The following is a 25096-nucleotide window of genomic DNA, read 5'->3' on the forward strand; positions in this document are numbered from 1 at the left end:
TGGATTTTTTAAATTTACATTTCAAATGTTAGTAGTCCCTTTCCCGGTTTTCCAGACATAAGTCCCCTATCCCATCCCCCTCCCCTTCTTCTATAAGAGTGTTCCCCTTCCCATCCACTCCCCTTTTCTACTCCCCCCTCCCTAACATTCCCCTACACTGGGGGGTCTAATCTTGGCAGGACCAAGGGCTTCTCCTTCCATTGGTGCCCAAGAAAGCCATCCTCTGCTACTTATGCAGTTGGAGCCCACGGTCAGTCTTTGGGTAGTTTAGTCCCTGGGAGCTCTGGTTGGTTGGTATTGTTGTTCATATGGGGTCTCAAGCCCCTTCAAGCTCTTTCAATCCTTTCTCTAATTCCTCCAGTGGAGGTCTCTTTCTCAGTTCAATGGTTTGCTGCTAGCATTTGCCTCTGTATTTGACATGCTCTGGCTGTATCTCTCAGGAGACATCTATATCCAAGAACTCTTATTTTTAAATTAAAAAATTAAATTTAAAGTATTGACTCAGAGGGCAAACTCCAGACCAGTTTAGTCTGTAGAATGAGTTCAAGGTCAGGCCAGGTGTCTTATTAAAGCCTGTCCCAAAGTGTAAAACTATAAAAGCGAGCTGAGGCTATGGCTCATTGGCTTGGTGCTTACCTAGAATATGCAAAGCCCTAAGTTCAGTTCTCTACACCATAAGAAACAGGAGGAGTGTGTATGTGGAGGTAGGTATCACCACTGAGCCAACCCACTTGAGAAGATGAATGTGGTTTCTGGCAAGATGTTATAGGTGAAGCTAATATTTAAATTAAATATTTATTTTAAAAGACCTGGTGGTTAAAGATTATTCTTTTGGAAAAGAAAGAGATGTAAGTCCTATGAACAAGGCACAATTGTAATGTAAATTGAAACACCTAGGTCTCCTTCGATCCATTAGAGGTTTCTTGATGCCCCAATAAAACACCTTTAAACCAAGCCTGGTGGCTTTCTGTTAATCATACCCAACCTTGTGTCTTTTCTCATCTATGAGGCATAAAAATGGAGACGTTGCTTGGTGGTAAGGCCAGGCAGCGGCAGTGTACAACAAGCCTCTGTCAGAGGTGGGCATATAGCAGCTCATTCTTTTGTGTGGCTTTTATCTTTGGATCCATTCAAGTATAGAGAGAAAATATCTGCAGAGAAGAACTGTGTCTGTGCTGAATATACCCACTCTTTCCTTACCACTGCTCCGTAAACCACCGGGTACGATTATTCATGTGCCATTGCATTGCTAGCACTGTGGGCTACCTAGAGATGATTTTAAACATGTAGGGATTTGTATGTAGGTTTTACACAATTTTTGGAGGCCACTTTATATACAGAATTTGGTTTCTGTGGCTTCTGGCCTCTGTGGGAGGGTCAGTGGAACACCCACCCCCAACCCTTATATGATAGGTGACCAAATTCCCTGCCTAACCCAAATGCTCACTTTGATGCTGAAATGGAGTTGACCGTGGACTGATGACAACAGCACAGGAGTGGCTGTGCTTCAGATGAAACAAAGAGGGCCTTGTCCTTCAGCGTTGCAAATAATGTTAAAATACTCACAGGGACTTAAAAAAAAAAACAGCCCTGGTGTGCAGTGGGATCTGTCAAACGGTCTCTTTCTGTCTCGCACACATACACACATACATTATGAAAAGTCCTCTGTGGTTTTCCTAAGGGGCACAACCAGCTAATTACAATTTTAAAGTCCTGCTGAATTAACAAGACTGGTATTTTGTTTGCTTTGCAGGAAAACTGCTGCGGTTGCTGCTGCTTTGAGAAGGCTTTTGGAAAAATCAGCAGTTCTGGTGCCTTGACCCCTGTGATGACTGGCAGCCCTAACATGGGCAGCCTTGAACTTGAACTTGGAGAGGCTTTGCTGTGCTCAGTGGGTGACCCAGGGCCGCTCCCTAGGGGCTCAGGCAGATGCCCACATCCCACTTAGTGTACAGAGGGGAAGATGTTTCTCTGCCTTCTTGGCTTCTTGTGTTTCAATGTTTGTTTTTAGTTTGGGATGTTAGTGGGGCAGCGGGTATGTTATGCTGTTTCTTGGACAACCAGAGCAATGCTTGAGATGTACAGATGTGGAGAATGCATTTGAGGAGAGAGAAAGGCTTCTAGTCATTGCACTGTGCTTCTCAAGGGGGCAATTGTATCACCAGGAAATTTCTAAGATTTGGACCCTTTGATTTACATTTCTATGTGGTTTGAATTGGAGTGAATTCAATGGATTATTAGCTTGCTGGAACATAAGACTTCTAAGGCAAGATCAGCTATGACACATGGTATCTTCCATGTATTCTGAACTCCCTCTCAAGTACAACAGTTTCCACCCAGTAGCTGACTCCATGTTCAGATTCATGCCCCACCATTTTACAGAGTGCCCCCTGCTCTGGTCTTATGTACAAGTTCATCCCCATTAATCATGATGGTTTGGGGGGATGTATATTTGAAGTTAGTCTTTAAAATTACAACCTTCAAAAGACAGCCATAAGAGTTTTCCTCAAGACCTAGGTGTCACCAGTAGGAGCTGGGTCTGCGTATCCAGGGGAAATACAATACTTGATGTCCTGGTCAGTGTTTAGAAAGTGGCTCCAGCCTCTGGGTAAACTGAAACACTTACAAGATCATTAATTGTAGCTACACAAACTCAAAACTATGCAAATTCTCATAGGGGTCAATGGTTATAAGGATAAGGCAAAACTGATTTCTGATTATAAACATTTTTCTTTTTGACACAGGGTCTCATTATGTAGCTTGGCTGGCCTGAAACTTGCTATATAGATCATGCTAGCCTCAAACTCATAGAAATACTTTTATACCTGTTCCAGAGTGCTGGGATTAGAGGCACACAATACCTTGCCTATCATTGGTTGCAAATGTCTTATTTCCTAGCTCATGGGCTATTTGCTATCAGTTGTTATCAGGTGGCATTTAGGGGACAGGATCATTTGGGGCTACAGAAAGCAAAACAAGAAAAACACTTCTGTACGAAGACAAGACTTTGCAAAGCTCCCTGAAATTCCACTGATATTCAGTCTCTCATTTCCAAACGGCCATTGAGTTTAGTTCAGTCAGACAATGCCCCCAGTTTTAGCCATAAATTGATGTCACAATTGCAGTGGTAAGAATAACCTAGTGGCCCTGTCGCTGAGGGTCAACTTGAGGCTCTTGACTGTTGGCCAAACCCTTATGGCCATAACATGCCCACCAATAACCAACACCTCTTCATAGCCTCTTCATATCTGACCCTGAAATAAAGGGGAAGTAGGTGCCACTTAGCAAAGGCCAATATCCACTTCCATTGTTGTGCTGTCTGTGAAAATCTGCTTGTTCCAGCCAGTGTTCTTAGGCTGTGACACAGACACATGGTTTCCTTTCCTTTAGCCCATGAATTCATCCAAGATTGGTTTTTAATATCCCTTTTAAAATTATAATGCTTTCTTCTTTCTTTCTTTCTTTCTTTCTTTCTTTCTTTCTTTCTTTCTTTCTTTCTTTCTTCTTCCTCCTCCTCCTCTTCCTCTCCTCTTCCTCCTCTTCTTCTTTCCTCCTCCTCTTCCTCCTCCTCCTTTAAAAAAAAAGAACACACACACACACATACACACACACACACACACACAAAAGCTGGGACAGGTGGAGAAGCTCTGACTTCAATGTTCTATTACTGTGCTAGGCTTAGCGGATGCTGTTCACTGAGTGAGCATGGGGAAAAAAATGCAAGCCAGTACACGCATTAATCCTCCCTAGCCACAGCAGGCTGGCACTCTCTCAAATGCTAAATGGGACACAAGGGTCTGGTTGAAAACCCCACATAGAAGGGCATTTTCATTTCTGGGCATGGACTCTCCCCGAGCCTGGGGAAGAGATCTTCAGCAAGACATGCAACTTTTAATCTAACTCACATTGCCATACACCTGGACCTGCCTCATGTGGAAAGAACAGCTTAGGTCACATACAGGCATGATTTTTTGGCCACCTGAATTTCCACAATGACCCCACAATTAGTGGGTGTGATTGCTTTAGTTTGTGTTTTTTGAGGTTTAGAAAGGAGACTGCTTTGAGAGTGGATCTTCCAATGGGCAGTTAAGCTTGCGCCTGTGAGTAGGAAGGTGGGTACCCCGCTCCAGCAAAAGCATTTTATAGGCAAGCCAAGGTGAGTTCAGTCGCCAAGTTGATGATTACAGGCTGAGTTACAATAGTGCAGGAGATGATCATTGTGCCTTTGCCTGTCCCCTCGCTCCACACCCACATGAGGCTGCTCCAGTAAGAGCCTAGGATGCCAACTCTGTTGTTGAATGTCAGCTCTGATGGGAAAGGGGCTTTGCAGAGCTGGGGAATCAAACTGGAAGCCAGTTCCGTGACTGTGGCTAAGCTGTGGCTCCCGTCATCCACTTTTCCAAGAGGTCATCAGGATTTGGGATGCTGCTTTCTCCTCCACCTCTTCATGGACAGGAGGCTTCTCTTAGTTCCACCAAAGCTGCCTGGAGCTGCTGCTTTCTTTAGTTAAGAAACAGAGCACACAGCACATGTGCTGTTCAGAAAGAAATAGCCTGAAGACAGCTGCGAAGGAAGGGTGTCCATGTTCAGAATTTGGAAGACACCAACACTTACCCAGGAACAGTTGATAGCTAAGAACATGGAAGAAAGAGCTCACATTCTCCTTTGCTCCATTAAAAAAAATTGGAATAAATTATTCTCTAAGATAGCTTAGGGCAAAGCTTTGCAGGTTAAATTAGGTAACACATGTGTTGAGACCCACAAGTTTATTTTTTGGCGGCTTTTTGCTCAACTGATATTAATTTATTTTCTTTCTTTAAAATGTAAATAGGCATGTGTACTTTAGTGTTTTGAAGAACATGTGAATAGTTATGGAAATTAGCATAGTCAATTTTCTTGTTTTGGAATCAAAATATGGATTTTATACTAAGGAAATGAGGGTTACGCTCTTAATTCATTCCTTCTCCTCTGACTGCTCCCTGTCACCCCCTTGCCTGGACAAGGGGTGCGATCAATGTGCATACATTTTCTTGTTTAGTTTGGGCTCCAGGCCAGCTCGCTTGGAAAATTTATTTGTAAAAGTATAAATAAGGAAAGGCAGGGCCTGTGGGCTGTGGTGGGTAGGCTCAGATCTGCCATCCCTGTGGGCCACGCTGGCTGAAGCTCACTGTTCAGCATCTCCAGAGCTCAGACAATGTGTTTGCTTTTAAATTTTTCTTCACTTATTTCTTTTTCTTAAGTTAGAATTTAGTCCATCTTCCTCATTATGATATTCCTCTAAGAGCCAGTCAGCCTGTCTCCCTTTTTCCTTCCTTCTTTTCTTCCTCCCTTCTTTCCTTCCTTTCTCTTTTCCTTCCTTCCTTCTTTCCTTTCATGCTGGGAATGGACCCCAGGACCTTGCACACACTAAGAACATGCTCTACCACTGAGATGCACATCAACGCCTCTGTGACCTTTTTAAGATAAAATTGTCCTTTCCAAATGGCTGAGTGCCTTCAGTGACACAAGAAAGTCGATGGGTGGTACATGGTTCAAGGTTCACACCATGTCCTTGTGCAACCTGAAGTCTGCAGTTTCTCAGACTAGAAGTGCTGTACATATCTTCTTGCCCCATTCTGGTGAGGTGTGTTTCCATAAGTGATCTTTATATATGGAAGGCTTAAGTACGTTCAAAAGAAGAGCAGATCCCTAACCTCTGTGTGGAGAAGTTGGACATGTGTGAATTTTGCCGTCACCCTAGCTGACAGATGTCAGTGTGTCCTTCTGAAGAGGTTCATTCATGCAGATCAGAATAAAAATTGGATTGTGTAGTGATTGTTGTGTACATTTTTATTTCTGAATGTAATAGGAACATTTGGATGTACTTTTTTGCCTTATGAAAGTGCAGTGTAAATCATATATGTGTATTATGTTTAAGAACTATCTTATTTTCTTTGTTCTTATTTATCTTTGTTAATGATTTAAATTATTCAATAAAGAAGCCTTGGCTGACACAACACAGATACCCTTCTTTTTGACCATCTGATGATACATGGCACTAAGATCTCCAAGGTACCTTAAAGGAATTTCATGTTTATGAGGGTTCTAGAACTATCTATGAGTCTAGCAGACAATTCCACAGGAGAAAAGTCGCTGTTCCACTTGAAGATATGGTTGGTCCCATGCAGGAGTTCAGCTCTGTTTCCCATTGATGCAAAAATATCGAATAACTCATCTATGGATATGCAAATTGTCTAGGGTCAGAGAGTGGAGTAGAGCTTTCTAATCTCTTTAACACAGCTTCATGACCCCTACTGTCGGCCAAGGACAACTCCCCAGCATGGAACCTCAGCACGGAGTGGCTGCCCTGCCATAGGTGATGCCTTTCAGGCTTGAGTGTCTACTCTAAAGATATGAGTGTTCAGCTCCCAAATGTGTAAGCACAGCTCGGGTAACGTCAGAACTGGTTGGGGCCTGTAGCAATGTGCTCTTGAGCTGCAAAGTCCGTACCTAGGGACATGCATTTTCTGGTCTGTTTATCACAAGTGGAGGTAGAGTTTTGTGTATTTTCACTACAGTAATCTCACATCCTCTTGAACCTAGTCTCTCAGGCCTAATCCTTTAGGTGAGTCATCTGACTCGTTCCTCACAAGGAGGAGGCCAAATTCACTCACCAACCTTATCAGTGGGCCCACTCTTCATCAGAAACAAGTTCTTAGTGCGAAATCTCAAGGACCTGCCACTTGGGGTTGAGGGGCAGTCAAATTCTCTCCTGTCCTTTTTTGTCCCTCTCCCAGGGATGAACTGGAGTAGACATGTTTGTCTCCCTCAATATACTACAGAAGGAGGCCACCAGACCCTTCCTACTTCCCTTCCCAGCTCCTACCAGGAAAGTGCATCACCATTCTAGCCTCATGATGCTCCTAAGAAGATGGTTCTGTGGGATCTTCCTGCACGAAACTCCTTTCCACACTTCCTAATTCAGGTTTCTTCAAGAACTTATTTTCAATTTTCTCTGAACATCACTAGGTATAAATACAGTCTCATACAAGAGTGGCCTTTGTGTTTAGCTGGCTCATGGGTCTCTCAACACTCACCATTATTTCTGGAAACTTTCAAAATATTCTTACACAAGTTTAGGAACCAACATGTCAGGGAGGGTGGCCTTCTGTGTGGGACAGCACTGTAAATCATCTCCCTGCAGCTCTTCTGAACCTTTCCAACCCTGAGTTGCATCAGCCAATGGTGCTGCCAGCAAGCATCCCTTCAGCAGAGGAGAGCTGCCAAGGAGGCAGTGCTGAAATCTTCCAGGAGTCCCGGACCACTGATGTGATGAGCACAGTTGGGCGGAAGAGCTGAGAACAGTCACCATGCAGCACTAGCTTCATTTCCTGTGCTCAGATAAAACTCAGGGAAGTGAAGACATTACAACCATTGCAATCTTTTCTGGAGCCAACTAACAGCTTCCAATAGTTAGAAGCCAGTGAAGGTAATGAATAGATCCCACCCTGATCCGGACAACCTGTCTTCTAGGTGGAATTCCATACAAGAACAAGGCATAGGCTGAATTGTGAGGCACGGGCAGATGGTGAATAGCAAGCACACTTACAGACAGACAAACTGCTATGTTAGTCTAGAAAAGGCCTCACTCTCTAAGTTCTTAGAGCCTTTGTAAGTGTCCTGTGTGGAAGGTTCACTCAACATGGATATAACAGTATCTGCCTCGAGGGAGAATTTGCAAAGATGATTGGCCCTTGGTTCAACTGTCTAGCTGGATCAGGTGACAGCGTCCTTAATTAATGGCTGGACAATAGTCAATGGAATCAGAAGGTCTGAGAGCCACTCTAAAGATCAGAGGCTCCTGGGTCTTCGAGTTCTTTATACATAACAGTAGATTGCTATGGAGTAGCATGGCACATGCCTGTAATCCCAGCTGCTTAGAAGGCAAGATGATGAGAACATGAGCCTAGGAGTTGAGCAGAAAGACCATGAATTATATTCTTACTGTATTATATTCTCATTCTTCATGCAAAGGTGCCAATGTATGTGCTGCTTTTCTAGCCAGTCCCCATAATTTAGACACTACTCGTGTTACCAAGTAGAAATAACTCATATCATTTATGCTAATTAAAAGCTTCTGGTCTTGAACAAATAAATATAGGGAAAGAAGACAGGGATTCTAATTTTTAAATGTGCCCTCCCAGCTTCTGGGATATACTCTTAAATCAGTACTGTCTGGATCTTATCTCACTTCTGTATGGGTCTTTTATAAGAAATCACAGATAAAATCATTCTGCTTGGTCACAAAAATCTCACATAATTCTTCCTGGAAAAAAGTGATTTTAGCATCTCCCTTTAGCTTCTCATTGAGTTGGTTGAGGTACACACAAGTCCCTAGGAGGTGACTCACCTTCTTTCTGTGTTCTCCTGAAGGCAACCTCTGCTCTAAAATGCACATGTCTCCAAGTGCCCACCCACTAGCCCAGCATAGCATCCCGGAATCCCTTCTGGGAACTGGACTGTTAAACCAGAACTTTGTTCTCTCAAGTCCAATGAGGAATGACCCAGAGCGGACACAAAGTGGAAAAGATTACTCCCAAGCACACTGGGCTCTTTGCCCTCCCAGCAGAACGGCCTTCTTAACTCTCATTTCCTTTTAGAATAATTTCCTAAAATTTCTGTGACAAGTTGAAGTAGCAATGGCAAAGTTACCTCTGTAAGTCATGATCTGCCTCCCTTTGCCACATCCGCACTTCTTTTTTTTTTTTTTTTTTTTTTTTTTGGTTCTTTTTTTTTTCGGAGCTGGGGACCGAACCCAGGGCCTTGCGCTTCCTAGGTAAGCGCTCTACCACTGAGCTAAATCCCAGCCCCACATCCGCACTTCTTATCTTTTCACCTCAATTGTGTCATTGGGAAGCACTAGCTTGAGCATTCTGAAGAGATCTTGTTTCATTGCTGGGCTCCTGGGCTCCTCTCTTTTTCTCCTTGAATGTTCACTAGAGTTAGTTCTCAGAGTATAGTTTCTCCGAGTTCAAAGTCATGCCTCCCCAGCATCGACACCCGTTGCAGAGTGGTGGACAGGTTAAGACAGCCAGAGGAGGAAAGGAATCAGGTGATTCACTGGTCCAAGCAGCTGTGCAGTTGTTTTGGCTTCGAGGTTACTCAGTCCCCAATTGAGTGCTGTAGATCTTGGCAATGCCTTCTAGGCTTTGGATTCATTCTCTGAATCATTCTCATTCACCCAGGAAAGCAAGCATGCATGCACAACCATGCATGTCTCTCAGACTATTGCCATTCCTCTGCACTGTGAGAGTACAGAGGTCTTATTGCTTTTGAATTCTATTCCGCTATTTTAGTCCAAGCTGATGATGCTTCCGACAGTATGGATTTTCTAAAAATTTTATAGATTTCATATGAACTTTGAAACTGATCCCATTAGATAAAGACAGTGCCTAAAAGTCCTTCCAGACTTTTTGGTCAGCCTTTTATTAGAATGGGTCTCTGATTCATTGTCCTTGGCATTTCTGAGGTCTAGGAAAGAGTTTTAAATTCCTGGTTTCTGAGTACCTGGATTTGATCTTTGCTCAAAGTTCCTTTCTTTCCCTTTCTTTCTTTCTGTCCATCTGTTTTTCTCTCTTTCTTTTCTTTCTTTCTTTCTTTCCTTCCTCCCTTCCTCTCCTTCCTTCCTTCCTTTCCTTCTTTCTCCCTTCCTTCCTTCCTTCCTTTCTCTCTTCTTCTCTTGCTAAGTATTATTCTAACATGGTTTATTCTTTCCTGTGTCCTCATGGATGGATTATTTTTCTCTTCAGTCCTGCAAGTATCTTCTGCAGAGCTGGGCTAGTACTCATAAATTCCTTTAGTTTGTTTTTATCATTAAAAGTTTTTTTTTATTCTTTCAATTATGACAGATATCTTTGCTGGGTATAATATATTCTGCGTTAACAGTTGAAATCTTTCAGAACTTGATATATGCCATTCCAAGTTCATTGAACTTTAATATTCAGTTGAACAATATGATCATTGTTGTGATGGGCCTGCCTTTATTATGACATAGTGTTTCTCTTTTGCTACTTCCAATATACTTCCTCTATTTTGTAAATTTAGTAATTTAATTGTAATATGACAAGGGAGGTTTTTTTCCTCCTCCTGGTTTTGACAATTTAGTGTACCAAATATCTCCTACTAGATTGACATCTTGTATCTTAACTCTGGAAATTTTTCAGTGATGATTTTTTAAAAAATATTTCCTATACTTTCTTCTTCTATCCACATAATGTATAAATCCAGTCATATCAGAGTGTTGTGTATGAATTCACACTGCTACCTTCTTTAGTTTATCTCTGTCCTTGTCGGTTTGTCCAGGTTCCTCTAACTTGTCTTCAAGCTCAGATATATTGCCCCTTCTTGATCCACTCTATTGCCTTAGACTCTGTATAGAGTATATTTGACTATGTTTTTACTTTCCACATTTTAGAATGGTTTGCCTTTAGCATTTCTGCCTTTGTTGAATGCCTAGTTCCTATTATCCATCATATTTTTTATTTCATCAGCTGTTTGTGTCTTTGAACATACTTATAATCATTATTTTGAATTATCTTGGATTTCATCTAACTCACTCACTAGTTGTCATTGTTGTAGGGCTAATAATTTTTTTGGAGGAATTGGGTTCCTCCTCCTCTTCCTTTTCTTTTTCTTCCTCCTGTATGTGTTTCTTATGTTACTGCATTGGGATTTACACACCTGGTATTACTTCTTTGCTTGATTAATTTTTAAAACTATCCTTTCACCTAGGGACAAATAATAATAATAATAATAATAATAATAATAATAATAATAATAATAATAATTAAAACTATTCCTTCAATTGAAGTGTTTGTTATACTCAAGTAGAACTTGGATGTGATAGCATTGGTTGTAGTTTAGAAAGTAATTGTCTACATTAGAAGCCTTGAGTATCTGCTGTAAACTGCATATTATCCCCTGAGTAGGATATAAATTGGGAGTGCAACCATGGCTGCTTGATGTTACCACCATGCAATCTTTTTTACTAATCAATTGACAATGATGGACCCTTCGTCTTCAGTAACCATTGCAGTGTAAACAACCAAGAGTTGTTTGGAGTATAGCCTTGTTTTAGTTAATAAAATTAGGACTGAGAGGCAGGTAGTATGCCTAAAGATAAGGATTATTAGATTGGCTTTGAAAAAAATGCAAGGTGGGCAAAGTAGCTAGGGGGGTGATGTAAAACACTATTAGGGTCCACAGATTTTAGAACGTGTTAAAGTGATGGAAGGCTGTAATTAAGAGGTAACAGGTGGAGTATGGGATACAAATGAAAGAAGAAAAAAATCAGAAAAAATATGTGGCGAGGCCTAAGTGTATAAAAGAGTGCCTTATGGTAAGTTGGATAGAGATTCAAACAACGGCCCTAAAACGTGTGCGAAGCGCAGTACTTCACTTAAGGTGATGTGCTCGGTAGAACACTGTGCTCAGAGAAGTGAGTACTATGCACAGCTGAGTACTCTGCATGTTAAGTACTCAGTGACAAATCTCAAAAAAAGCCTTGGTACCACAGTCATGTAAAAAAGCTGAAAAGACTTTGGGGAGAGTATTTAGAGTTAGAAGAACCCAAAAGAGCATCTCGTGAAATCCTCAAAATGTTTAAGAAGGCTGTGAGTTGAGTATGTTAAGGATGGTGAAGAAAATCTCCTTTGAAACTGGAGACAGAAGATCTTCGCTGTGTTCTGGTAGAAAGATCATCTAGTCTCTTCAGTAATGGGGGGCAGGACGACTATTAAACTATATGATCTAGCTGAGAGTCCCAGAAAACACAGAGAACATTTCCTGATTTCTTCTTGCCTCTTATTAAATGAGGAGGGGCGGGTATTTAAGAATTCAACTTTTGAAGGCCTCAAATGATCCTAACACTCAGGAAAAGGCCTAAAACCTAAATGAACAGTGTCCAAACAAAAGCAAAAGACTTATGCCAGAGTAGAAATCAAACTGTAGAAAATCCAAAGATAAAGAGCATGTATGGGAGGAATTGTTGGCCCAGCTGCATTGTGTGTTGAAGGTGAAGTTCTTAGATCTTTCTGCTTCTCCTACGTTCCTCATGGTATGGTATGGTAGAGTGGGAACCGCTAACCTCTGCAACCTCAGTGTTCTTGGGGTTCTGACCTGTGGAGAAATGGAGATCACAAGTCTTTTTCTGACTAATGCCTGGGCTCCTACACTGCAACTTTCCTAGTCCCGCATATCTAGTGGAGATGAAAAGCAACCCTTTCTTGTAATTTCTACCACTTAGGTATTGCACTTTATTCTGCAAGCCACAGGCAGGTGTGGAGAGGCTGTCTACCTGGGCTCCAATCTCAGCTTTATCGCCTGCTTCCTGTAGAGATCTCCCTCCAGCTTAATAAATTGGTTTACAGACCTTGTCCCTTGCATAGGACCATAAGACCGTACTATCTTTACTATTCTCTTTTACTGAGTTTCAGTGGTGAGATTTCTTGCCTGTCATCTTATGCAGTAATCCTCCATGTCAGTATTTTAAATCTTAAGGAAGTGCCTTTCTCTGGGTGTTAGTATCATTTGAGGCCTTCAAAAGTTGAATTCTTAAATACCCACTCCCCTCATTTAATAAGAGGCAAGAAGAAATCAGGAAATGTTCTGTGTTTTCTGGGAATCTCAGCTAGATCATATAGTTCAATAGTCATCCTGCCCCCCATTACTGAAGAGACTTGATGATCTTTCTACCAGAACACAGCAAAGATCTTCTGTCTCCAGTTTCAAAGGGGATTTTCTTCACCATCCTTAACATACTCAACTCACAGCCTTCTTAAACATTTTGAGGATTTCATGAGATGCTCTTTTGGGTTCTTCCAACTCTAAATACTCTCCCCAAAGTCTTTTCAGCTTCTTTACATGGCTGTGGTACCAAGGCCTTTCTGAGATTTGTCACTGAGTACTTAACATGCAGAGTACTCAGCTGTGCACAGTACTCACTTCTCTAAGCACAGTGGTCTACTGAGCACAGCACCTTAAGTGAAGTACTGTGCCATCAACACTAGTGCAGTGGGCTTCTTTGTAATTCTAAAGTTTTATATATCTTTTCTTTCTTTAAATAATCTTTATGAACTTTTTAAAAGAAAATAAAACTAGTATTGTCTACCCGCAAACATGTAAATCCACCGTCCTGTCCCAACTTGGCACAGACATGGTGTCACATCCTCCCTGTGTAGTCATTATATTGCTTTCTAGCTATTGATTTTTCCTTCTTTTTAGTTCTCCACAATACTTAAAACCTTTGCATACAGGAATCAGGGGCTGACTTTTGGCACTATTGACCCTTTTCTCCAGTTCTCAGCAGAGAAAATCTCTCAGGATGTGTGTTCTTATTTGCCTGGATTTTGATGAAGGACAATTTGACACTACTGTAAGGCTTACTGGATAAATTTTCAAAATTATCTAAAATCATATTTTCTTTTTTTTTTGTCTTTTTTTTTTTTTTATTAACTTGAGTATTTCTTATATACATTTCGAGTGTTATTCCCTTTCCCGGTTTCCGGGCAAACATCCCCCTCCCCCCTCCCCTTCCTTATGGGTGTTCCCCTCCCAACCCTCCCCCCATTGCCGCCCTCCCCCCATAGACTAGTTCACTGTGGGTTCAGTCTTAGCAGGACCCAGGGCTTCCCCTTCCACTGGTGCTCTTACTAGGATATTCATTGCTACCTATGGGGTCAGAGTCCAGGGTCAGTCCATGTATAGTCTTTAGGTAGTGGCTTAGTCCCTGGAAGCTCTGGTTGCTTGGCATTGTTGTACTTTTGGGGTCTCGAGCCCCTTCAAGCTCTTCCAGTTCTTTCTCTGATTCCTTCAATAGGGGACCTATTCTCAGTTCAGTGGTTTGCTGCTGGCATTCGCCTCTATATTTGCTGTATTCTGGCTGTGTCTCTCAGGAGCGATCTACATCCGGCTCCTGTCGGTCTGCACTTCTTTGCTTCATCCATCTTGTCTAATTGGGTGGCTGTATATGTATGGGCCACATGTGGGGCAGGCTCTGAATGGGTGTTCCTTCAGTCTCTGTTTTAATCTTTGCCTCTCCCTTCCCTGCCAAGGGTATTCTTTTTCCTCATTTAAAGAAGGAGTGAAGCATTCACATTTTGATCATCCGTCTTGAGTTTCGTTTGTTCTAGGGATCTAGGGTAATTCAAGCATTTGGGCTAATAGCCACTTATCAATGAGTGCATACCATGTATGTCTTTCTGTGATTGGGTTAGCTCACTCAGGATGATATTTTCCAGTTCCAACCATTTGCCTACGAATTTCATAAACTCGTTGTTTTTGATAGCTGAGTAATATTCCATTGTGTAGATGTACCACATTTTCTGTATCCATTCCTCTGTTGAAGGGCATCTGGGTTCTTTCCAGCTTCTGGCTATTATAAATAAGGCTGCGATGAACATAGTGGAGCACGTGTCTCTATATGTTGAGGCATCTTTTGGGTATATGCCCAAGAGAGGTATAGCTGGATCATCAGGCAGTTCAAGGTCCAATTTTCTGAGGAACCTCCAGACTGATTTCCAGAATGGTTTTACCAGTCTGCAATCCCACCAAAAATGGAGGAGTGTTCCTCTTTCTCCACATCCTCGCCAGCATCTGCTGTCACCTGAGTTTTTGATCTTAGCCAATCGCACTGGTGTGAGGTGAAATCTCAGGGTTGTTTTGATTTGCATTTCCCTTATGACTAAAGATGTTGAACATTTCTTTAGGTGTTTCTCAGCCATTCGGCATTCCTCAGCTGTGAATTCTTTGTTTAGCTCTGAACCCCATTTTTTAATAGGGTTATTTGTTTCCCTGCGGTCTAACTTCTTGAGTTCTTTGTATATTTTGGAAATAAGGCCTCTATCTGTTGTAGGATTGGTAAAGATCTTTTCCCAATCTGTTGGTTGCCGTTTTGTCCTAACCACAGTGTGCTTTGCCTTACAGAAGCTTTGCAGTTTTATGAGATCCCATTTGTCGATTCTTGATCTTAGAGCATAAGTCATTGGTGTTTTGTTCAGGAAATTTTTTCCAGTGCCCATGTGTTCCAGATGCTTCCCTAGTTTTTCTTCTATTAGTTTGAGTGTGTCTGGTTTGATGTGGAGGTCCTTGATCCACTTGGACTTAAGCTTTGTACAGGGTGACAAGCATGGATCGATCTGCATTCTTCTACATGTTGCCCTCCAGTTGAACCAGCACCATTTGCTGAAAATGCTATCTTTTTTCCATTGGATGGTTTTGGCTCCTTTGTCAAAAATCAAGTGACCATAGGTGTGTGGGTTCATTTCTGGGTCTTCAATTCTATTCCATTGGTCTATCTGTCTGTCTCTGTACCAATACCATGCAGTTTTTATCACTATTGCTCTGTAATACTGCTTGAGTTCAGGGATAGTGATTCCCCCTGAAGTCCTTTTATTGTTGAGGATAGCTTTAGCTATCCTGGGTTTTTTGTTATTCCAGATGAATTTGCAAATTGTTCTGTCTAACTCTTTGAAGAATTGGATTGGTATTTTGATGGGGATTGCATTGAATCTGTAGATTGCTTTTGGTAAAATGGCCATTTTTACCATATTAATCCTGCCAATCCATGAGCATGGGAGATCTTTCCATCTTCTGAGGTCTTCTTCAATTTCTTTCCTCAGTGTCTTGAAGTTCTTATTGTACAGATCTTTTACTTGCTTGGTTAAAGTCACACCGAGGTACTTTATATTATTTGGGTCTATTATGAAGGGTGTCGTTTCCCTAATTTCTTTCTCGGCTTGTTTCTCTTTTGTATAGAGGAAGGCAACTGATTTATTTGAGTTAATTTTATACCCAGCCACTTTGCTGAAGTTGTTTATCAGCTTTAGTAGTTCTCTGGTGGAACTTTTGGGATCACTTAAATATACTATCATGTCATCTGCAAATAGTGATATTTTGACCTCTTCTTTTCCGATCTGTATCCCTTTGATCTCCTTTTGTTGTCTGATTGCTCTGGCTAGAACTTCAAGAACTATATTGAATAAGTAGGGAGAGAGTGGGCAGCCTTGTCTAGTCCCTGATTTTAGTGGGATTGCTTCAAGTTTCTCTCCATTTAGTTTAATGTTAGCAACTGGTTTGCTGTATATGGCTTTTACTATGTTTAGGTATGGGCCTTGAATTCCTATTCTTTCCAGGACTTTTATCATGAAGGGGTGTTGAATTTTGTCAAATGCTTTCTCAGCATCTAATGAAATGATCATGTGGTTCTGTTCTTCCAGTTTGTTTATATAATGGACCACGTTGATGGTTTTCCGTATATTAAACCATCCCTGCATGCCTGGGATGAAGCCTACTTGATCATGGTGGATGATTGTTTTGATGTGCTCTTGAATTCGGTTTGCCAGAATTTTATTGAGTATTTTTGCGTCGATATTCATAAGGGAAATTGGTCTGAAGTTCTCTTTCTTTGTTGTGTCTTTGTGTGGTTTAGGTATAAGAGTAATTGTGGCTTCATAGAAGGAATTCGGTAGGGCTCCATCTGTTTCAATTTTGTGGAATAGTTTGGATAATATTGGTATGAGGTCTTCTATGAAGGTTTGATAGAATTCTGCACTAAACCCGTCTGGACCTGGGCTCTTTTTGGTTGGGAGACCTTTAATGACTGCTTCTATTTCCTTAGGAGTTATGGGGTTGTTTAACTGGTTTATCTGTTCCTGATTTAACTTCGATACCTGGTATCTGTCTAGGAAATTGTCCATTTCCTGAAGATTTTCAAATTTTGTTGAATATAGGTTTTTATAGTAAGATCTGATGATTTTTTGAATTTCCTCCGAATCTGTAGTTATGTCTCCCTTTTCATTTCTGATTTTGTTAATTTGGACACACTCTCTGTGTCCTCTCGTTAGTCTGGCTAAGGGTTTATCTATCTTGTTGATTTTCTCAAAGAACCAACTTTTGGTTCTGTTGATTCTTTCTATGGTCCTTTTTGTTTCTACTTGGTTGATTTCAGCTCTGAGTTTGATTATTTCCTGCCTTCTACTCCTCCTGGGTGTATTTGCTTCTTTTTGTTCTAGAGCTTTTAGGTGTGCTGTCAAGCTGCTGACATATGCTCTTTCCTGTTTCTTTCTGCAGGCACTCAGCGCTATGAGTTTTCCTCTTAGCACAGCTTTCATTGTGTCCCATAAGTTTGGGTATGTTGTACCTTCATTTTCATTAAATTCTAAAAAGTCTTTAATTTCTTTCTTTATTTCTTCCTTGACCAGGTTATCATTGAGTAGAGCATTGTTCAATTTCCACGTATATGTGGGCATTCTTCCCTTATTGTTATTGAAGACCAGTTTTAGGCCGTGGTGGTCCGATAGCACGCATGGGATTATTTCTATCTTTCTGTACCTGTTGAGGCCCGTTTTTTGACCAATTATATGGTCAATTTTGGAGAAAGTACCATGAGGAGCTGAGAAGAAGGTATATCCTTTTGCTTTAGGATAGAATGTTCTATAAATATCCGTTAAGTCCATTTGGCTCATGACTTCTCTTAGTCTGTCTACATCACTGTTTAATTTCTGTTTCCATGATCTGTCCATTGATGAGAGTGGGGTGTTGAAATCTCCCACTATTATTGTGTGAGGTGCAATGTGTGTTTTGAGCTTTAGTAAGGTTTCTTTTACATAAGTAGGTGCCCTTGTATTTGGGGCATAGATATTTAGGATTGAGAGTTCATCTTGGTTGATTTTTCCTTTGATGAATATGAAGTGTCCTTCCTTATCTTTTTTGATGACTTTTAGTTGGAAATTGATTTTATTTGATATTAGAATGGCTACTCCAGCTTGCTTCTTCTGACCATTTGCTTGGAAAGTTGTTTTCCAGCCTTTCACTCTGAGGTAGTGTCTGTCTTTGTCTCTGAGGTGTGTTTCCTGTAGGCAGCAGAATGCAGGGTCCTCGTTGCGTATCCAGTTTGTTAATCTATGTCTTTTTATTGGGGAGTTGAGGCCATTGATATTGAGAGATATTAAGGGATAGTGATTATTGCTTCCCGTTATATTCATATTTGATGTGAGGTTATGTTTGTGTGCTTTCATTCTCTTTGTTTTGTTGCCAAGACGATTAGTTTCTTGCTTCTTCTAGGGTATAGCTTGCCTCCTTATGTTGGGCTTTACCATTTATTATCCTTTGTAGTGCTGGATTTGTGGAAAGATATTGTGTAAATTTGGTTTTGTCATGGAATATCTTGGTTTCTCCATCAATGTTAATTGAGAGTTTTGCTGGATACAGTAATCTGGGCTGGCATTTGTGTTCTCTTAGGGTCTGTATAACATCAGTCCAGGATCTTCTGGCCTTCATAGTTTCTGGCGAGAAGTCTGGTGTGATTCTGATAGGTCTCCCTTTATATGTTACTTGACCTTTTTCCCTTACTGCTTTTAATATTCTTTCTTTATTTTGTGCGTTTGGTGTTTTGACAATTATGTGACGGGAGGTGTTTCTTTTCTGGTCCAATCTATTTGGAGTTCTGTAGGCTTCCTGTATGTCTATGGGTATCTCTTTTTTTAGGTTAGGGAAGTTTTCTTCTATGATTTTGTTGAAGATATTTACTGGTCCTTTGAGCTGGGAGTCTTCACTCTCTTCTATACCTATTATCCTTAGGTTTGATCTTCTCATTGAGTCCTGGATTTCCTGTATGTTTTGGACCAGTAGCTTTTTCCGCTTTACATTATCTTTGACAGTTGAGTCAATGATTTCTATGGAATCTTCTGCTCCTGAGATTCTCTCTTCCATCTCTTGTATTCTGTTGGTGAAGCTTGTATCTACAGCTCCTTGTCTCTTCTTTTGGTTTTCTATATCCAGGGTTGTTTCCATGTGTTCTTTCTTGATTGCTTCTATTTCCATTTTTAATTCCTTCAACTGTTTGATTGTGTTTTCCTGGAATTCTTTCAGGGATTTTTGCGATTCCTCTCTGTAGGCTTTTACTTGTTTATTAATGTTTTCCTGTGCTTCCCTAAGTGTGTTCAGGTCTTTCCTGAAGTCCTCCAGCATCATGATCAAATATGATTTTGAAACTAGATCTTGCTTTTCTGGTGTGTTTGGATATTCCATGTTTGTTTTGGTGGGAGAATTGGGCTCCGATGATGGCATGTAGTCTTGGTTTCTGTTGCTTGGGTTCCTGCGCTTGCCTCTCGCCATCAGATTATGTCTAGTGTTACTTTGTTCTGCTATTTCTGACAGTGGCTAGACTGTCCTATAAGCCTGTGTGTCAGGAGTGCTGTAGACCTGTTTTCCTCTCTTTCAGTCAGTTATGGGGACAGAGTGTTCTGCTTTCGGGCGTGTAGTTTTTCCTCTCTACAGGTCTTCAGCTGTTCCTGTGGGCCTGTGTCTTGAGTTCACCAGGCAGCTTTCTTGCAGTAGAAAATTTGGTCTTACCTGTGGTCCCGAGGCTCAGGTTTGCTCGTGGGGTGCTGTCCAGGGGCTCTCTGCAGCGGCAGCAACCAGGAAGACCTGTGCCGCCCCTTCCGGGAGCTTCAGTGCACCAGGGTTCCAGATGGTCTTTGGCTTTTTCCTCTGGCGTCCGAGATGTGTGTGCAGGGAGCAGTCTCTTCTGGTTTCCCAGGCCTGTCTGCCTCTCTGAAGGTTTAGCTCTCCCTCCCACGGGATTTGGGTGCAGAGAACTGTTTATCCGGTCTGTTTCCTTCAGGGTCCGGCGGTGTCTGTGGCAGGGGTCCTGCCGCTCCTGGGCCCTCCCCCACGGGAACTCAGAGGCCTTATACAGTTTCCTCTTGGGCCAGGGATGTGGGCAGGGGTGAGCAGTGTTGGTGGTCTCTTCCGCTCTGCAGCCTCAGGAGTGCCCACCTGACCAGGCGGTTGGGTCTCTCTCTCACCGGGTCTGGGAGCAGAGAGCTGCTGCGGGCCGGGATCCCTAAAATCATATTTTCTTTTGCTTTAGACCCCCATTTTGTTTCCTTTCTTTGTTTCATCCAGTGACTGATGGCAAAAGTATAAACAAAAAAGTTTACTTTCCATGAGTAAGAATTAGGGACTGTGTTCATAATTTAAATATTTTGTTATACATTCGCTTAAATATGTCAATTTGAGAGAAAAACAAGCCAACAAAGATATTCATAATTCTTGCTAATTAATGTCTGAACTTTTCCCCTTCAATTATTTTACACACCTGTTCATTGTAAATTTCCTCAGCCATTTTACATCATATTCGAGTTGCTCAGAACTTGGATACACACCTGACGTTTTTCTGAATTTTAATTATTTTCAAATTACTTTTACTATTCTGGATAATTTTGAGATTACCCATATGTTTAATAAAATTGAACTTTATATTTCAAAAAATGTTTCTCTAAGGTTTCAAAAGATAGCACATGGTCTGCCTTTATGAATACATTTCAAAAACTTGTTTTAAAAAATCCTTTCAGTCCGAACCTTCGTATTTGTCCAAAATCTTATCATTCAATCATTAACTCAGCACCTGGCCTCTTGTGCAACAGTGCACAAATTTCTGTAGTGAAACAAACATTCATGCCAAGCCCATCTCTGCCAAGTTTACACCAGTCAGGTTCCAGTTTGGGTCACTGTTTTCATTTTCCTTCTGCCTACTCAGTTAATGGTCTCTCACTGCAGAGTGTGCTGTGCAAACTTGACTAACACCCACATGTGTCTCAGAGCATCACACATTGCTTGGTTGAAGCTCTTGACACCACCGAAGCCTTGGTCATGGCACAAGGAAGGAAAGATTAGATAATGATCAGATTCCTCCCTCCCAGGTTTTGTTCCTGTTGAACTGATCTGTTTGGACTTGCCATTCTCTAAACAATGCTCCTTACAGGAGAGGAGAAGAGGGCTCCATGTTCATATTGGAGGATGGAGGTTTCCACCTGCTCGCAGCAGACAGTGTTTATCCTGTATGTAGTAATTTGTAGAGCATAATGGCCAGCTTTTCTCATTTGTTACTGGTAGTTACTCTATATGGCGGTACAGGGCCAGCTAGGAGATAAAAGTCAAACAAAATGTATATGACATACAGGCTTTTCCACTTTAAAAACAAACACATGCAAGCACACACATCCTCAGAGCTGTGAGCAGATGATCCGTTCTAACAGACTACAAGAGAAAAAATGAAATTAACGCAAAATAGAACCGGGTCTGATCAATATAAACCTGACCTAAAGAACTGAACTCTTAAACTGGTTCTCAACTACTCATTATTTTTAACTTCCTTTACTGCAGAATAGATCGAATAATAACCACTGGAAGCCATGGGTCACATAAAGGGAGTTTCTGAAGGGCCCTCCCTTTGAAACATGCTTGAAGCTTACACATTTGAGTAGCTGTGATGCTCAACCGTCATCCTCTGTAGCCAGGGTGCTTTCTCAACTCTTTGCTTGAAGGATGTTTAAAATGACTCTCCACAAGTTGCCCTCAGTCTCATGTTGTCAGGTGCTTTGAAATCAGATGTGCCCCGTAGGTGTTAAGTTCAAATCCCCTTCACGTGTGATGTTTTAAGTGTCTGCTCACACTTAAATTGGTGGTCAATTTTAAAATTTGAGCATTCTTTCTTAAAGAATAATTTAAGATATGCTTAAAAAATAGTGATCTCTAGATAGAGAATTAATTTTTTAGGCAAGTCTACTTGCTAAGACCTTCCTCTGGATTTTTTTTTCATTTTTAATTTTAATTCTTTTTAAGATTTATCTTTTTATGTGAGTACACTGTTGCTCTCTTAGGATACACCAGAAGAAGGTATCAGATCCCATTACAGATGGCTGTGAGCCACCATGTGGTTGCTGGGAATTGAACTCAGGACCTCAGGAAGAGCAGGCTATGCTCTTTACCATTGAGCCATCTCTCCAGCCCTGGGCCACATCTTAAATACAGCAGTAATTTAGAATCCTGCTTAGTCTTATTTCACATTTTCATAAAGCTCAGTCAGAGTTACCTTTCTTAGCCAGTCCCTAAGGATGCAGACAGCTTGCACATGGGCACAGTGTATGTTGCTACTTTTCAAAATCCCATATAAACACCTAGTCCTATAGATTTTTCTTCACTGATTTTTGGATAGCCTTTTATTTAGCTCCAACTGGCAACTCCACCTCAAACAAACAATTGCCACTGGTTGTTATGGATAAACAACTGGGGCACAGGACTCTGCTCACTGCCCCTTCCTCCAGTGAGCTCCCAGGTTGGCTCACACCACAAAAATTTGTTCTGTTATTTCTATACTTTGACTCCTTGTCAAAAGCTTTAGTCCTGTTCATCAGCCATTCAAATTAGCACAAGCTTTTTACTGAATAATATGTCGATACACTGGCCAGGCACTTAACCCAAGTTGCTCAATCAGGTCCTGGAAGTTTTGAGACAGACAAGCATCACTATTGAGAAAAAGGGTTTGCTATTAGGAGCCTGCTTAACTATCTCCCTTTTGCCTTGTTACCACATCTCCAGAACTTGCCTGGGTTTTGCGTCTCCTCGGCTGGGACCAGTTGGCAAGGGTATGCCCCCAGATGTAAGCGTCTCCAAGAATGAGACCTTGACTCCCAACTCCAGCTGGAGCAACCTCCCCTGAGCATTAGGGCACACTCAGCTGATATTTTCAAACATGGTAGACATAGGCTGAACCCTCCTTGCTCAAAATTTACAGAGTACAGACTCCCCCTCAGGCCTCTTGGCAACGGTCTTGTCACCCTTGGAGCTCTGGTTAGAGCCAGTGTACTGTGACCAACTCCAGGGAAAGACGACAGTGGTGGATTGTCCCTAATGCAGTTCATCTTCCACTTAGACCTGACGCCTTCATTGCAGGTGCCAGCACAGGGGCAGGAAGTGTGCTCTGGAGGAGCTAGACATGGTTGAAGTTAAGTCCCTAAACTGTGCTTGCTTGCTCATTTGGGACAAGACTTGGTCTGAGCCTCAGGCTGAGAGGCATATGGTAATACCTCCTTTCATCCTAGAGTTGAGGAACCTAGATGCTGGATCAACGTCACAAAGCCCATGGACCACTGGCCACCCCTGGAAGTCTTCAGGCTCATCTTACTGCCTCCTAGCTGTAGAGAGCTGCGAGGTCCCGGGCCCGGGAAGGCACCGGTTTCCGCCTTCCCCTCATTAAGAAAAACAAGTCCGGTTTCTGCCATCTGCTCATTGAGAAAAACAAGTCATTGAGAAAAGCAAGTCCTTATTTGGCTGTTCCTGCTTGGCCTGGTCGCTTCCACAAAGTACAACCTATCCGCTGTCCCCACGTGGCTTGCTAGGATTGGCTGGTGCTAGCTATTTAAGTGTGGTGCAGGGATTTCCCGGGGTCAGAAGATTGTATCAAGGTTCCTGAGTAAAACTGCTTGAAGAAGATCTTCGCTGGTCGTGTCTTCCTTGCCGGTCGAGGTTGGGCGCAACACCTAGCAGTGGTGAAGGGGCTTCAAAAGTAGCTCAAGATGAACTGTCTTGCCCTGTAGCTTCTCTAGGGCTGATATATTTGTGTACTTATAAAAAGATTTATTTTATCATTTATTTATGTGTATGTGCTTATCTGTGTGAGTGCAAGTGCCACCAGAGGCCAGAAGAGGATGTTCAATTCCCAGGAACTGGAGCTATAGATGGTTGTGACTCACTATGTGGGGGCTGGGAATTGAACTAAGGTCCTCTGAAAGAACAGTCAGTGTTCTTAACCACTGAGCCATCTCTCAAGCCCCATACTTGTGTATTTTTTTAAATAATATTTTATTTATTCAATGTATATGAGTGTACTGCAGTTGTCTTCAGATACACCAAAATTCGTTACAGATGGTTGTGAGCCACCATGTGGTTCCTGGGAATTGAACTCAGAACCTCTGGAAGAGCCGTCAGTGCTCTTAACCTCTGAGCTATCTCTCCAGCCCCCAGTATTAGTGTATCTTTAGTCAGAAAGTTTGCCACTGATGGCTGCCTTACTCTGGGTTCTGAGGCTGTGAAATGGCCCACCTTTCCATCCACCTGGCTTCTGTGTAGTTGAAGAAAGAAGCTTTTAACATGCTCAGGTGGTGCCCTAGCTGTCTCTCTTCGGTCTCAGGACTTTTTCTAAATTTTAGCTAGTACCCTTTTCCAGCACACATAGCCCAGTAGTAGGAACCCTTCATTAATGGGGGTTAGGACCCAATGGGAAATGCCGAAATCCTTGACTTTTAGGAGAAAAGCATTGCTGCAGTTTGGATCTGAAGTGACTCACAAAGGCCTATGTTAGAGGCTGGGCTCTCAGAGTGGTATCATTATGAGGGGATAGAACTTTAATCATTTTTTTTAAATAGTGTACTGGTGTTTTGCCCGCATGTATGCCTGGGTGAATGTGTCAGATTTTGGAATTGCAGAGAGTTGGACCTGCCACATGAGTGCTGGGAATTGAACTCGGGTTCCAGAGCCTTCTGATCACTGCAAGTGTGCCCTTGAAGGGTTTGCTCAGACCCAACCCCTTTCTTTTTCATTTCACTTCTCTTCCCTTCTGCAATGAGGTGAGATGGTTGCTGTCTGCTCCCTCTGTGCAAGAACAACTGGCCAACTGTCCATAAACTGACATTCCAAAACTTCGAGCCACACTGCACCTGTTTTCTTCACAAGATGATTATTTCAGGCGTCCATTCCATGAGTGGACACAGTTTCTGAGGTGTGTTCTTCACCATTCCTTAGAAGGTTGTGGGGTAGTGAGCTGTGAAAGGTACCCTGGTTCCTGATTGAGACAGGTCGGATCCCCTGAAACCCTAATAGGGATGGCAGGTGCATTCCCAGCCTCCCAGATCAAGGCCTCACTAGCTGAAGTCCCCCACAAACTCCTGTAGAGAGGTTTGAGGCAGCCCACTCACCTAGAGCGAGCCACTCCTCCACAGGTGAGGAGGTGACCTCAGGTCAGGTAGGCTCAGACAGATCAGTCATAGAGACAGGACCATGCCCCCGAATATGTAGATGAGGTCTTCCCAAATTCTCAGGCCAAACTAATAGGAAGTCCCTGCTGTCAGACACTGACCCATCCCAAAACTGTATTTAAGGGTCATGTTCAGAATCAAAGGTGTGCAGGAATTATCCCATTGTCTGAGAGCTTCTGTCATAAGAGCTGTCACACTGCCACGTGGGGAAGAGATCTGCTCTCCTGAAATTGCTGCCAGAA

The 25096-nt window shown here is 42.1% G+C and overlaps 1 protein-coding gene and 1 long non-coding RNA gene across 3 annotated transcripts in view; both read left to right on the forward strand.

The window, feature by feature from the left end:
- Mylk4 (myosin light chain kinase family, member 4) overlaps positions 1–5996 on the forward strand; it is a 77871-nt gene extending 71875 nt beyond the window's left edge. For both annotated transcript variants that reach the window (XM_087591696.1, XM_087591697.1), the window contains exon 14: positions 1754–5996. The gene's annotated coding sequence lies outside the window, so the exon portion shown is untranslated. The remainder of the gene's footprint in view (positions 1–1753) is intronic.
- Positions 5997–6134: 138 nt separating this feature from the next.
- LOC148000105 (uncharacterized) lies at positions 6135–23472 on the forward strand. Its single transcript, XR_015642017.1, has 2 exons — positions 6135–6355; positions 22923–23472. It is a non-coding gene; the product is annotated as an uncharacterized LOC148000105 (long non-coding RNA).
- Positions 23473–25096: the final 1624 nt, after the last annotated feature.

Source organism: Rattus norvegicus, chromosome 17 (genome assembly GCF_021556685.1).
Source record: "Rattus norvegicus strain SHRSP/BbbUtx chromosome 17, alternate assembly SHRSP_T2T, whole genome shotgun sequence".
NCBI classification, from domain to species: domain Eukaryota; kingdom Metazoa; phylum Chordata; class Mammalia; order Rodentia; family Muridae; genus Rattus; species Rattus norvegicus.